This window comes from Eleutherodactylus coqui, chromosome 4, assembly GCF_035609145.1.
Source record: "Eleutherodactylus coqui strain aEleCoq1 chromosome 4, aEleCoq1.hap1, whole genome shotgun sequence".
Classification (NCBI taxonomy): Eukaryota; Metazoa; Chordata; class Amphibia; order Anura; family Eleutherodactylidae; genus Eleutherodactylus; species Eleutherodactylus coqui.
This window is the reverse complement of record NC_089840.1, coordinates 292703342-292716481: the sequence shown is the minus strand read 5'-3', so window position 1 is coordinate 292716481 and position 13140 is coordinate 292703342.

The following is a 13140-nucleotide window of genomic DNA, read 5'->3' as shown; positions in this document are numbered from 1 at the left end:
AGAGAAGCAAGGGCACACCCAAAACCTGGTCTGGCCTGCAGGCAAGGTGCAGGCCTCAGCACGGCTGCAACAGTACCTCCCCTTCTAGAAGGGGCCCCAGGACCCTTAGGACCAGGACGACCAGGGTTTGATCTGTGAAAATTTTTTACCAGACGATCTGCATGAACATCCGCTGCAGGAACCCATGACCTCTCTTCTGGGCCATAACTGTTCCAGTGCACCAGGTACTGCAGGGAATTCCTGACTCGACGGGAGTCCAGATTGCGATTTATTACAAACTGCTCCTCCCCATCCACTAGCACAGGAGCCCTGGGGTGGTGGGACATTCCCCGAATCAATGAATCTTTTGAGCAGAGATTTATGGAACACATTGCTAATCTTCATCGTGCTGAGAATTTCTAACCAGAAGGCCACTGCGTTAATCTTCTCAATTATTTTAAATGGACCGATAAATCGCGGGCCCAGTTTAGCGGATGGTTGTTTGAGTTTTATATTTCTGGTAGACAACCACACCAAGTCTCCAACACAGAATCCCGCCCCCTCAGAGCGGTGACTGTCTGCAACTTCCTTGCTGCGCCGAACGGATCGCTGTAAATTTTTCTGGACCTCTGCCCACCCGGCCTCAATATCAGAACAAAACTCATTTGCTCCTGGTACCTACGAAACCCTCTTGGAAAGGGGGCCAAAACATGGGTGAAATCCGTAGTTACAGAAGAACGGTGAAGTCCCCGTAGCCTCCAGTGGTCTATTGTTTAGAGCAAACTCGGCTAGTGGTAAGAACTTCGACCAGTCCTCCTGATTTTCTCAGGCATAACAATGTAAATACTGCTCCAGGTTCTGATTACACCTCTCAGTTTGTCCATTGGTCTCAGGATGGTATGCCGAGGAAAACGAAAGCTGGACACCCAAACGAGAGCAGACTATTCGCCAAAAGCTAGAAACAAATTGTACACCGCGATCGGAGACTATATTCTTTGGCAAACCATGTAGTCTAACAATGTGGCAAATGAACAAACTCGCCAATGTCTTGGCATTAGGTAAACCGGGGAGTGCCACAAAATGGCACATTTTACTAAACCGGTCCACTACCACCCACACAACCGTGTTGCCATCGGAAGGTGGTAAATCCGTAATGAAGTCCATGGACAGATGCGCTCATGGTCTCTTAGGAATAGACAGCGGCAATAACATACCGGCTGTCTGTCTGCGGGATGACTTGGTTCTGGCACACACCTCACATGATGAAACAAAACTGAACGTATCCAATCATAATGACAGCCAACAATATGTTCTAGAGAGTAACTTACGGGTATTACTAATCCCCGGATGCCCGGCTAACACCGAACTGTGAATCTCGGCCAGCACCTGTAACCTTAGGTGAACAGGAACAAAGCGTTTCCCAGCCAGAAGCTTTGACAGGGCCAAATTTTGTGCTTTACGGACTTGCTCCTCTAACTCTAATGACACTGCCGACACCACCACCCCTTCCGACAGGATAGGGGCAGGGGGTTCCTCAGAAACTACTGGAAGAAAACTTCGGGAAAGAGCATCGGCCTTCACTTTCTTCCAGCCTGAACGATATGTAACTAAAAAATTGAAACGGGAAAAGAAAAGCGACCAGCGTGCCTGTCTGGAATTAAGTCTCTTGGCAGATTCCAGATATGAGGTTTTTGTGATTCGTGAAAACCATTACTTTGTGTCGCGCCCCCTCTAGAAAATGACGCCACTCCTCAAATGCCCATTTAATCATCAGCAATTCCCTGTCCCCAATGTCATATTTTTGCTCCGAAGATGAAAATTTACTGGAGAAGAATGCACACGGGCAGAGATCTTGCAATGTCTCCGTTCCCTGAGATAGAACTGCTCCAACCCCCACCTCAGAAGCATCAACCTCAACAATAAAGGGCCTGGAAGAATCTGGCTGCACCAGAACCGGAGCAGTAGCAAAACACCTTTTCAATCTCTGAAATGACTGCATAGCTTCCGTCGACCATTTAGTAGGAAAAAAAACCCTTCTTAGTCATATCACTGAGAGGTTTAACTATCACCGAAAAATTTCTAATGAATCTACGGTAATAGTTGGCGAACCCCAACAACGTTTGTAAGGCTTTCACATTTTCTGGTAGGGCCCAATCCTGTACAGCTCGGACCTTCTCAGGATCCATCATGAACCCTTCGTGGGTAATTATATGCCCCAAACATGTGATCTCTTGTACAGCAAACACACACTTTTCTCTTTTGGTGAACATGAGAAACATGGGACTCAAAATCCGGAGAGAAGATCAAAATATCATCCAAGTATACTAGTATAAATCTGCCCACAAACTGAGAGAGAACCTCATTGATCAAGGACTGGAATACCGCAGGGGCATTAGTGAGACCAAAAGGCATCACCAGACTCTCAAAATGCCCCTCTGGGGTATTAAACGCAGTCTTCCACTCGCCCCTCTCCCTAATCCGGATTAAATTATATGCCCGCGCAAGTCCAGTTTGGAAAAACAGTTGGAGCCATTCAACTGCGAAAACAGATCCGGAATAAGGGGGAGAGGGTATGGATTGCGTTTCGTGATTTTGTTCAATTCCCTAAAGTTAACACAGGGACGTAACCCGCCATCTTTTTTCTTTACAAAAAAGAAACCAGCTGCAAGTGGGGAATTAGATGACCGTATATGATTCCTTCTCAGGCTGTCCTGGATATAATCTTTTAGCGCCAGTCTCTCAGGGGCTGATATGTTGAACATGTGACTCTTGGGGAACTTGCAGTCAGGGAGAAGTTCAATGGCACAATCCCCCTTTCTGTGCGGTGGTAATTTGTCTGCCCCCTCTTGGGAAAACACATCAGAGAAGTCAACTATAAATTCAGGCAACTGCTCTGCCTGATTGGAGGCTATATCAGCAGAAATGCAACCGGACAGACAACCAGGGCTCCATTTAACAATGCCCCCCTTTTCCCAGTCCACTACTGGGTTGTGTAAGCGCAGCCAGGGCAACCCCAAGACTACTTGCGTAGGGAGGGATTCCATGACATATAGTGTTATACATTCTGTGTGGAACAGCCCAATTCTTCAATGGACATTAGGTACACAAAAACTCAGATTTCTCTGAGATAGTGGAGCAGCATCAATGCTGGACACAGGGATGGGACAATCCAAAGCACTCATCTCTATGCCTAAATGTTTGACAGTCTCCTGATGTATTAAATTAATACTAGCTCCTCAATCCAAAAAGACTCGTATGGGACTGTCAACACTGCCACAACGAATTTCAGTGGGAAATACCAGCCTGGAAGAGGATACCCAAGCAATCTGATGGCCTAGAGGGACCTTCTCTCTAACCTCCAGGCCATCTAGTTTTTCCGACTGAGCATTACGACGTGGGCAAAACTGAGCCATATCACCTGTACAACTACAGACAAAGCATCGGCCATTAAACTGCACCGTCCTTCTCCTCCTAACCCTGCCAGCTAGAGACCCCAGCTGCATGGACTCTTCCATACCTGTAGGTAGGAGGTCGGGATCTGTAGACAGTTCCTGATGCCTCTCCCTGATCCGTCTCCCAACTTTAATAGCCAGAGACATGGCCTCATCCAGACTGTGAGGTACTGGATGTCCTACCAGTACGTCCTTGATCTCATTGGACAAACCACAATGGAAAAGGCTCTTTAAAGCAGGGTCATTCCACTGAGTTTCTGCTGCCCAGCATCGAAACTTAGCACAATAATCTTCAACAGTGGAATCTCTCTGTCACAAACGTCTGATATTTCCTTCAGCCACCGCTATCTTATCGTCATAAATAAGACAAAAAGCAGCAAAAAAAGTTATCCACTGAGGTCAGAGCCTCAGATGTTGGAGGTAATGAAAACGCCCATGCCTGTGGCACCCCCTGCAGTCTGGACATTACAATGCCCACCCTCTGGGCGTCGTCCCCCGAAGAGCTAGGACGCAGTCTGAAATAGAGCTTACAGGCCTCTCGTAAGGATCCGAATTTCTGCCTATCACCAGAAAAACGGTCCGGTAGCTCAATTTTTGGTTCCTTGCTGGGAACCTGCAGCGCAAGTTGTCGTTTAATCTCAGCGACCTCCGCAGCCAGCGTGCCGAGCTGGTGCGACAAAACCTCAAGGGGATTCATGTTAACAGCACAGAATCTCCCTGAGTAGGTAAGGGCTGGTCAATCTGTTGCGTCCTCCGGACGTGCAACCTCAATAACATAAATCAAAGGCACAACTGTGCAAAGGAAACATAACACTATGGGGAATACTCTCCCTATAGTCCCCCAACTCGGGGGGGGGGGGCCCTGCCTACTCGGTGGACCGATCGCAATGACAAGTGCGAGCCCGCATGCGTGCCTGGGCCACTAACAAGTCCCTATCAGGGAGCCCTAGCACAAAATAGAAGCAAAACAGAACCAAACCCTTCCTCCTGCAGCTACCACACCCCTCAGCTCCTGGAGAATCAAGGGCACACCCAAAACCTGGTCTGGCCTGCAGGCAAGGTGCAGGCCTCAGCAGGGCTGCAACACTTTCCTTGCAGGATGGTGCAGTGAAAGCTTCACAGTGTGCACTGATGACTAATGAAAACTGATGGGTGTTGCTCAAAAAGGTTTTTAATTGGCACAAAAGTCTCATGCGGAATGTTTGGTTCTGTCTATGAAAGATCTAGAATTTGTAGAAGTATTCCCCAATCTACACTGGTGAAAGCAGAGTGCGAACAAACTGCAGGTGGAATTGGAAGATCAGATTAAAGATTCTAAGAAATTGTTGCAAGCAGAGGTTAGCCAGAAGCTTGACCTTCACCGACGAAGAACCTGTTAACATTTACTAACTTTATTAATTGCATTTAAAATCTGGACAGAACAAAACATATAGAATAAATCCTGAGGGCCCTCGGGAATGTATCTTTGTGATGGAAGAAAGATAAATTATTTCTTGGCTCCCCAGTCACAAGAATTGTCTCTTGTGTGACCCTGCTATTAAATGGGTACCGGGCATCTAAACCACTTATGGAACGTTTGTGGCATATGAGGGATGAGAGCCTGCAGCCATTAATTCAGGAGGGTCATAGAGACCAGTAAGGCAAAGCCTTTTATCAAATAATCTTTTCCTAGAGAGTCAGATGATAGTGTCTTGCAGTGCCTTATGTTTATCATATAACTGCACCTTTATTGATCTAGTCAAGGTCCCCTGTCCCTTAGCCGTAGAAGGAGACCAGGTGTATTATATTCTGGATTACTTTATTACAGAGTGACCCGTCAGGAAAAAAGCACAGTTTTCAAAATATCTAGTGCCCCGATCCTTTATGGGTATCTAAGGAGAGGTTACAGGAAGATAAGTATCCCTATAGAGTGGTATAAAGAGGGGTACATGTAATTATATATCAGAGAAAAAGTGTAATTAACCCTTTATAATACTCAGTGTGCAAAGGGTTAAACACTCCCTTATAAAATTCAGGCAAACATGGAAAGCAGCAGTATTGATGAAAAGAGCTGGTTTCCAGAGTCTGAGATATAATGTAGACTTTATTTTAGCTCAGGTTTTAATTTGCCCCTGGAGGGAGAGGAAGGTATTAAACTTAAATAGCTGGGCTCATAAATAGGATATATTCCTGCGCAATCACATATCCATGATAGAAAACTGAAAGGCATATAGAGTTGTGCCTTTTCCAGTTTTATGCAGTGCAGCGCATACAGGGTTAACTACCGTTTATTCTAGAGTATTTTATGTGCCGGTAATATCTCTTAAGCTCAGATATCCCGTCCACTTTGAGAAATGGCTAAATATTGCATGAAAAGTCCCTGTTCCCTCTCACAGCAACAATCACTGTGATACAGATGTGACTAGATCGGCATCGGTGCAGCTGCCCGACAGATGGTATCGGGCAGCCGATTAATACTGCACTATACTGACTGAAAAGGAAAACTAACTCACTACTCTGTGTCATCGACACATTTCTGCAGCCCTATAAATGTAAGACTGCTTCATCAGGATGAGTACAAAGAGAAGTAGGGAGCAGCCGTGATTGCTCTCACATAGACAGCGCTTATACATGTGAAGCTCCACCTTCCATCATTCCCCTCAGTCAATCCCAAATCCAAGTTGGGATTTTGTCATACTCCCTCTCTTCTCGCGATATGCACTGCTCCTCTGCCCAGGCAGAGAGGTTCAGCACTGGACAGCTCCTGCTAGCGTGATCCCGAGCTGTGGTGTTTAAGTGCTGAGTCCAGCACTGGACAGCTCGTGCTATCGTGATCCCGAGCTGTGGTGTTTAAAGGGGTTGTCTCGCGAAATCAAGTGGGGTTATACACTTCTGTATGGCCATATTAATGCACTTTGTAATATACATCGTGCATTAAATATGAGCCATACAGAAGTTATTCACTTACCTGCTCCGTTGCTAGCGTCCTCGTCTCCATGGTTCCGTCTAAATTCGCTGGCAGCTTGCTTTTTTAGACGCGCTTGCACAGTCCGGTTTTCTCCTTTCAGCACGAGCCGCTTCAGTGTGCTCGCCACTACAGCTCTTCTGCGCATGCGCAGACGAGCTGTCACTGCTCGGGAGCGCGCTGGAGCGGCCATTCTGTACCATCCTCTGTTGGAGGAAGGTGCAGAGCCGCCCAGCTGTCCCGAGAAGCCGCCCAGCTGTCGCGCCGTCCTGCCACCCAGGTAAGTGATGGGCCGGGGGGGCTGTCGCTGTGCCGGGGGGGGTCTGTCGCTGTGCCGGGGGGGTCTGTCGCTGTGCCGGAGGGGCTGTCGCTGTGCCGGGGGGGGGGGGGGGGCTGCCGCTGTGCCGGGGGGGGGGGGCTGTCGCTGTGCTGGGTGGGGGCTGCCGCTGTGCCGGGGGGAGGGGCTGCCGCTGTGCTGTGCCGGGGGGTCTGTCGCTGTGTCGGGGGGGTCTGTCGCTGTGCCGGGGGGGGGCTTTCGCTGTGCCGGGGGGGGGGGGGGGGGGCTGTCGCTGTGCCGGGGGGGGGGGGCTGCGCCGGTTACCTGCTGCTTGGCGGTGGGTGACTGTGTGCCGTGGTCGGCCACGTTCAATATAGGGGTCCGGTCGGCGGCTGCGGGACGTCTGGTTGTCAGGGAGACACAGCTGGTAGCGTCTTGGGAGCGCGCACGTCGGGCTACAGCAAGCGATGGGAAAAGAGCCGGCGGCCATCTTGGGAAAATTTTTATAAGTTGCTGAAACGCTGGAACTGTAAGTACAAACCAGCTAGAAAAGTCATTTACAGGGGGGCTTAGTAATGTATGCTTAATTAGGGGGACTGGGCAGAAAAAAAAATTCACTGCTTCCTCGAGACAACCCCTTTAAGTGCTGAGTTCAGCACTGGACAGCTCCCTGCACACAGCAGAAGCCCTATAGTTAGAGATGAGCGAACATACTCGTTCGAGTATTAGGGTGTTTGAGATGCTCGTTACTCGTAATGAGTACCACGTGATGTTCGAGTTACTTTCACTTTCTTCCCTGAGAAATTTGCGCGCTTTTCTGGCCAATAGAAAGACAGGGAAGGCATTACAACTTCCCCCTGCAACGTTCAAGCCCTATACCACCCCCCTGCAGTGAGTGGCTGGCGAGATTAGGTGTCACCCGAGTATTGAAATCTGCCCCTCCCGCGGCTCGCTACGGATGCATTCTGACATTAGTTCAGGGAAACTGCTATCGTGTTGGAGCTGCTATAGGGAGAGTGTTAGGAGTATTTTAGGTTTCAAGAACCCCAACGGTCCTTCTTAAGGCCATAAATCTTCTCTATATGCGCTCAATGGGGCCGGCGGCAGCAGCGCCGACCCCATTGAGAACATATAGAAGACAAATCCTTCTTCTCTGCCACAGCTGTTACAGCTGTGGCAGAGAAGAACGATGTTTGCCCATTGAATTCAATGGAACCAGCAATACAGCAGGTTCCACTGAAAGCAATGGGCTGCGGGCGATCGCAGGATGAATTGTCGGGAAGGGGTTAAATATATAACCCCTTCCCTGCAATTCATCCAGAAATGTGTTACAATAAAAATATATACCGGCGTATAAGGCGACGGGGCGTATAAGACGACCCCCCAACTGTCACCTTATACGCCGGCAATACAGTGGAGCAAAGAATAAAAATCATTACTTACTTCTTCTGACGTTCTGCGGTGCTCCTGCAGGCTGCTGCTCCCTCCTGGTTCCCGGCAGAGCATTGATTTCTCTACGAAGGGCTTTAAATCCCCGCCTCCAGAAACACACGTGCCTTCAGCCAATCACAGCCAATGACAATGATGTCATTGAATGGCTGTGATTGGCTGTGTTTCTGGAGGCGGGGATTTCAAGCCCTTCGTAGAGAAAGCACTGCTCTGCCGTGGACCAGGAGGGAGCGACAGCCTGCAGCAGTGCCGCAGAACGTCTGAAGAAGTAAGTAATGATTTTTATTCTTTGCTCCACTGTATTGCCGGCGTATAGGGTGACAGTTGGGGGGTCGTCTTATACGCCCCGTCGCCTTATACGCCGGTATATATTTTTATTGTAACACATTTCTGGATGAATTGCAGGGAAGGGGTTATATATTTAACCCCTTCCCGACAATTCATCCTGCGATCGCCGGCAGCCCATTGCATTCAGTGGAACCTGCTGTATTGCTGGCTCCATTGAATTCAATGGGCAAACATCGTTCTTCTCTGCCACAGCTGTTACAGCTATGGCAGAGGAGAATGATCTTTACGCTGACAGTGCGGGTGGGGGCACTCTTGCCGCTATTGTGGCTTAATAGTGGGACCTGGGAACTTGAGATGCAGTCCACCATGTAGCCCCTCGCCTTCCCTATACGTTGCTGTGTCGTTCCCATCACTTTGTAGAATTGCCCAGATTTTCACAAACGAAAACCTTAGCGAGCATCGGCGATATACAAAAATACTCGGGTCACCCATTGACTTCAATGGGGTTCGTTACTCGAAACGAACCCTCGAGCATTGCGAAAATTTCGTCCCGAGTAACGAGCACCCGAGCATTTTGGTGCTCGCTCATCTCTACCTATAGTACAATCAGAGGCTTAGAGGCAGGGGATATTGTACTTTATACATATACATAAGTAAATAGTCCCAAAATGATTTGGCTGTGGTTATATTATGAGGGTTTTTTTGGTGCCATTGAGGGATAATTTCTGGTTAGTAATGTTAGAAGCAGAAAAAAATGTGTGTTTCTCCATGTTTGGTCAAAGGGAGGGGACATGGCATCTCTACTATTAAATTCCAATTTTATTGTGGGAGGGCATTAGCATAACGTTTGTTAGGCAACTTTTTGGGGGGAGAGGTTTCTTTAGAAGGAGATTTCCAATTCCTTCCTACATGCATGTTGTTGTTTTAGGCCTGTTGTATGCTAATTAAGTCATAGCCCACATGTTTTCCAATGACCACTATTCAGGGTAGAAGTGGGGCTAATCAAATGAATGACATGTAAGATATCTGCTCATTCAAACCCGTAGGTGAACAAATTCTAAGTCTGTGAATCCACATGCATTCCTTTTGTAATAGCTTTCTACCGATGTTTCCTCTCCTCCCATTGTGTCTGATTGCTCCGATGCCCTGAAATTTAAGGACACTGAGATCATTGCTGTGGTGATCTCTTATGTGGGTAGGAAGGCTAGTGTGCTCACCCCTCCGTATCTCCCACATGAGCCAGTATCCTATTTCTGAATTGCTGAATAGTTTTTCCCACATATTCCAGGGGGCACGGACAACTTGCCAAATAGACTACACCTGATGTCTTACAATTGATGAAATCTCGGATTTCATATGATCTTCCGGTATTTAAAGGGGTTGTCCCGCGGCAAAATTGTACATTTTTTTTCTCTGCCCAGTCCCCCTCCTTAAGCAAACATGATAATCTACCCGTGGAAAGTGATTTTAAATAAAAAGTTTCTACTCACCGTTAGATCATTTCATGAAGTTATAAAAATTCTTCTTTAAAGATGGCTGCCGTCATTTCCTAAGGTGCACCGCTGGTCTTCTGCCATGGTGCACTGCGGGTCTTCTCCCATGGTGCACTGTGGATGTTCTTCTGCTGTCTGAGCTCCATTGCTGATTCCAGCCACCTCATTGGCTGATCGGCACCATGTGATGGGGGCGGAGCTACGCGATGACGCTGAGAAGGGGGAGGAGCCAGGACGCAGCTAGTGAGAAAGGACCTTACAGAAGGGGATTCCTGTCTGCGCAAGCGCGACTGTTCCGGCGACCAGGGAAGCAGTTTGCTCATCGCCATGGAGACGGGGACGCCAGCACCAGGAGGGGGTAAGTGTATAACTTCTGCATGGCCAATGTTTAATGCACAATGTATATTAGAAAGTGCATTAATATGGCCATACAGAAGTGCATAACCCCACTTGCTTCTACGGGACAACCCCTTTAAGCTCGCGAAAGTCAGTTCTCTTTTTATAAATTCGCAGGCTTTACAATCCGAGCAGGGGTAGGTACCCCTTATTTTTCTTGAGGTTAGCCACGTATCTCTTAGTATTTCCGGGGTAAAGTGGCTGTGGACTAAACGATCCCTCAAGTTCCTGCCTCTTTGGTAGGTGACAGAGGGTCTGTTTCCCAGGCATTCCCCTAGATCTTTATCCTTCAACAGAATATACCACTATTTCTGTAGGATTCTGTTTACGTTGCCTGTTTGATCATCATATATCCCTATTAGTCTAACAGTATTCCTTGGCTCTGGTTTGCATTTGACATCCAACAGATTACCCCTGTCCATGTTTTTTGTCTGTTCTAGGGCTTCGTTGAGGATGTCATTAGGATATCCTCTCTCCCTGAACCTCCTTGATATGTCCTCCACCTGTCTTTCAAATTCACAATTTTTAGAGCAGTTTCTTCTTACTCTAATATACTGTCCCTTTGGGATTCCTTTTTTAAGGGCCTTGGGTGATAACTCTCCCAATGTAGGAGGCTGTTGGTTGCTGTGGGTGTTCGATAAATCGTTGTCTCCAAGGTACTTGTTGGAGACTTTGATATGTTTAGATCCAAGAAAGTGATTTTACAGTGTTGGATTTCGGATGTTAAGTACAACCCTAGGCTGTTTTTGTTCAGGGATTCTACAAATTCATTGAATTCAGCAATAGTGCCTGACCACAGTATGAACACATTATCTATGAATCTCACCCAGATATCAATCAGGTTAGTCCATCTTTCATTGTGTTCCTGAAACACAAATTTCTCCTCCCACCAGCCCAGGAAGAGACACGCATAGGTCAGGGCACACAGGCTCCCCATCACGGTTCCCCTGCGCTGGTGGAAAAAACGCCCCTCAAATAAAAAAAAGTTGTGTTCCAAAAGGAACTTGAGTAAGTCCAGGACGAAGTTATTATGGGGTTTCATGTAGGTTCCCCTCTGGTTTAGAAAGAAGCGACTTGCTTCGATCCCATCCTTGTGCGAAATGTTGGTGTATAAAGCCTCCACATCCAAGCTGGCCAACAGGGTGTTGTCTGAGACGGTGATACCCTCCAATCCTTTGAGGAGGTCAGTGGTGTCCCTTATGTAGGATGGCAAACTTTTTACAAATGTCCTAAGTATTATGTCGATATACTCACTCACCCCTTGAGTGAGGGAGTCTATCCCCAACACGATTGGTCTGCCCTTGAGGGGGGTTAGGCCTTTGTGAATCTTTGGAAGTGCATAGAAATTTGGGGTACGGTTGGGCATATGTACTCGTATTCATTCTTTCCTAGAATTTTTTCATTCAATGCCCCTTATGTCAGGTTTTTTAAGTCTGAAAGGAACCTGTCAGTGGGATCAGAGGGTAGGGTTCCATAGTTTGTGGTGTCCCTTAGTAGTCTTAAACACATCTCTCTATATTCCTCACGTCCCGTTATTACTAAATTTCCTCCCTTGTCAGAAGGTTTTTAGGATGATATTGGGATCCTTTTCAAGTGAGATTAACACTTTTTTTCTCCTCACTTGTGAGGTTCTGAGTCTGGCAATTTCTTTTGCTAGCAAGTTTTTCAAGTTCCTCTCTTACCAAAGATTTAAAAATGTCGATGTAGGGACATTCACCCGACAGGGGCATACTAGTGCTTTTGGGCCTTAATTGCGTAAATGGTCCCTGACCTAGGGCCCTTTCGTTCTCCTGAGATAGATCTTCCAGAAGGTCGAGTGCTTCCAGATCCTGCTGATCAATGCCCAGTTCCTCGCATCTTTTTTGATTTTTTTTTTTATAGCATGGAATTTTTTCCACCTTAATTTGTGAAGAAATAGGGCCACATCCTTCACCCAATCAAATGAATTAAATTTATTTGTTGGCAAGAATCATAGGCCCTTTTTTAAAATAGATTTGTTTCGGCTTCTGAGAGCTTTCTTGTAGATAGGTTAATGATTTCGAGTTGATCTTTATTGCCCGTCTTTTTTCCACTGTTACTCATCTCTGGAATGGCCCTGTTTTCAACCAGGGAGGTCCCTGTTAGGCCTGGTTGAGGCCCCCCGGTCTCATTCTCAGTAAGTACTGGAAGATAGGTGTCTCTAAAAAACGACCACTATTGGATTGTCCCCTGTTTCCTCTTCCTCTCATTCTAGATCTTCCCCCTCCTCTATTTCTGCCCCTGGTATATTGCGGCATTCTTCTAGATGTCTTACTTTCCGATAAGTCGCATTCAGAGAAGCTCGGCTCCGACTTGTCTCGAGACAGAGCCTCATAAGCCTTGTTATTCGTAAAGTCCTTTAGGTCCCTAGTGAACTGGAAGTGTTTCCTTTCTTTTGGCACTTTCAGGTTCTCTGGTGAACTGGAGTTTGAGAAAAAGGAGAAAAATTTACAACTAACCATAGAAAACTATACCGGCTATTTAAAAGAAAGGAAAAGATTATTTGATAAAAGGCTTTGCCTTACTCGTCTCTATGACCCTGCTGAATTAATGGCTGTAGGCTCTCATCCCTCATATGCCACAAACGTTCTATAAGTGGTTTAGATGCCTGGTACCTATTTAATAGCAGGGTCACAAAAGAGATGATTCTTGTGACTGGGGAGCCAAGGAATGATTTATCTTTCTTCCATCAAAAAGATACATTCCCGAGGGCCCTCAGGATTTATTCTATATGTTTTGTTCTGTCCAGATTTTAAATTTAATAAATAATTATAGTAAATTTTAACAGGTTCTTCGTCGGTGAGTGTCTTTGAAAAATATTTGAAGAATTACTGCCCCGGTGAC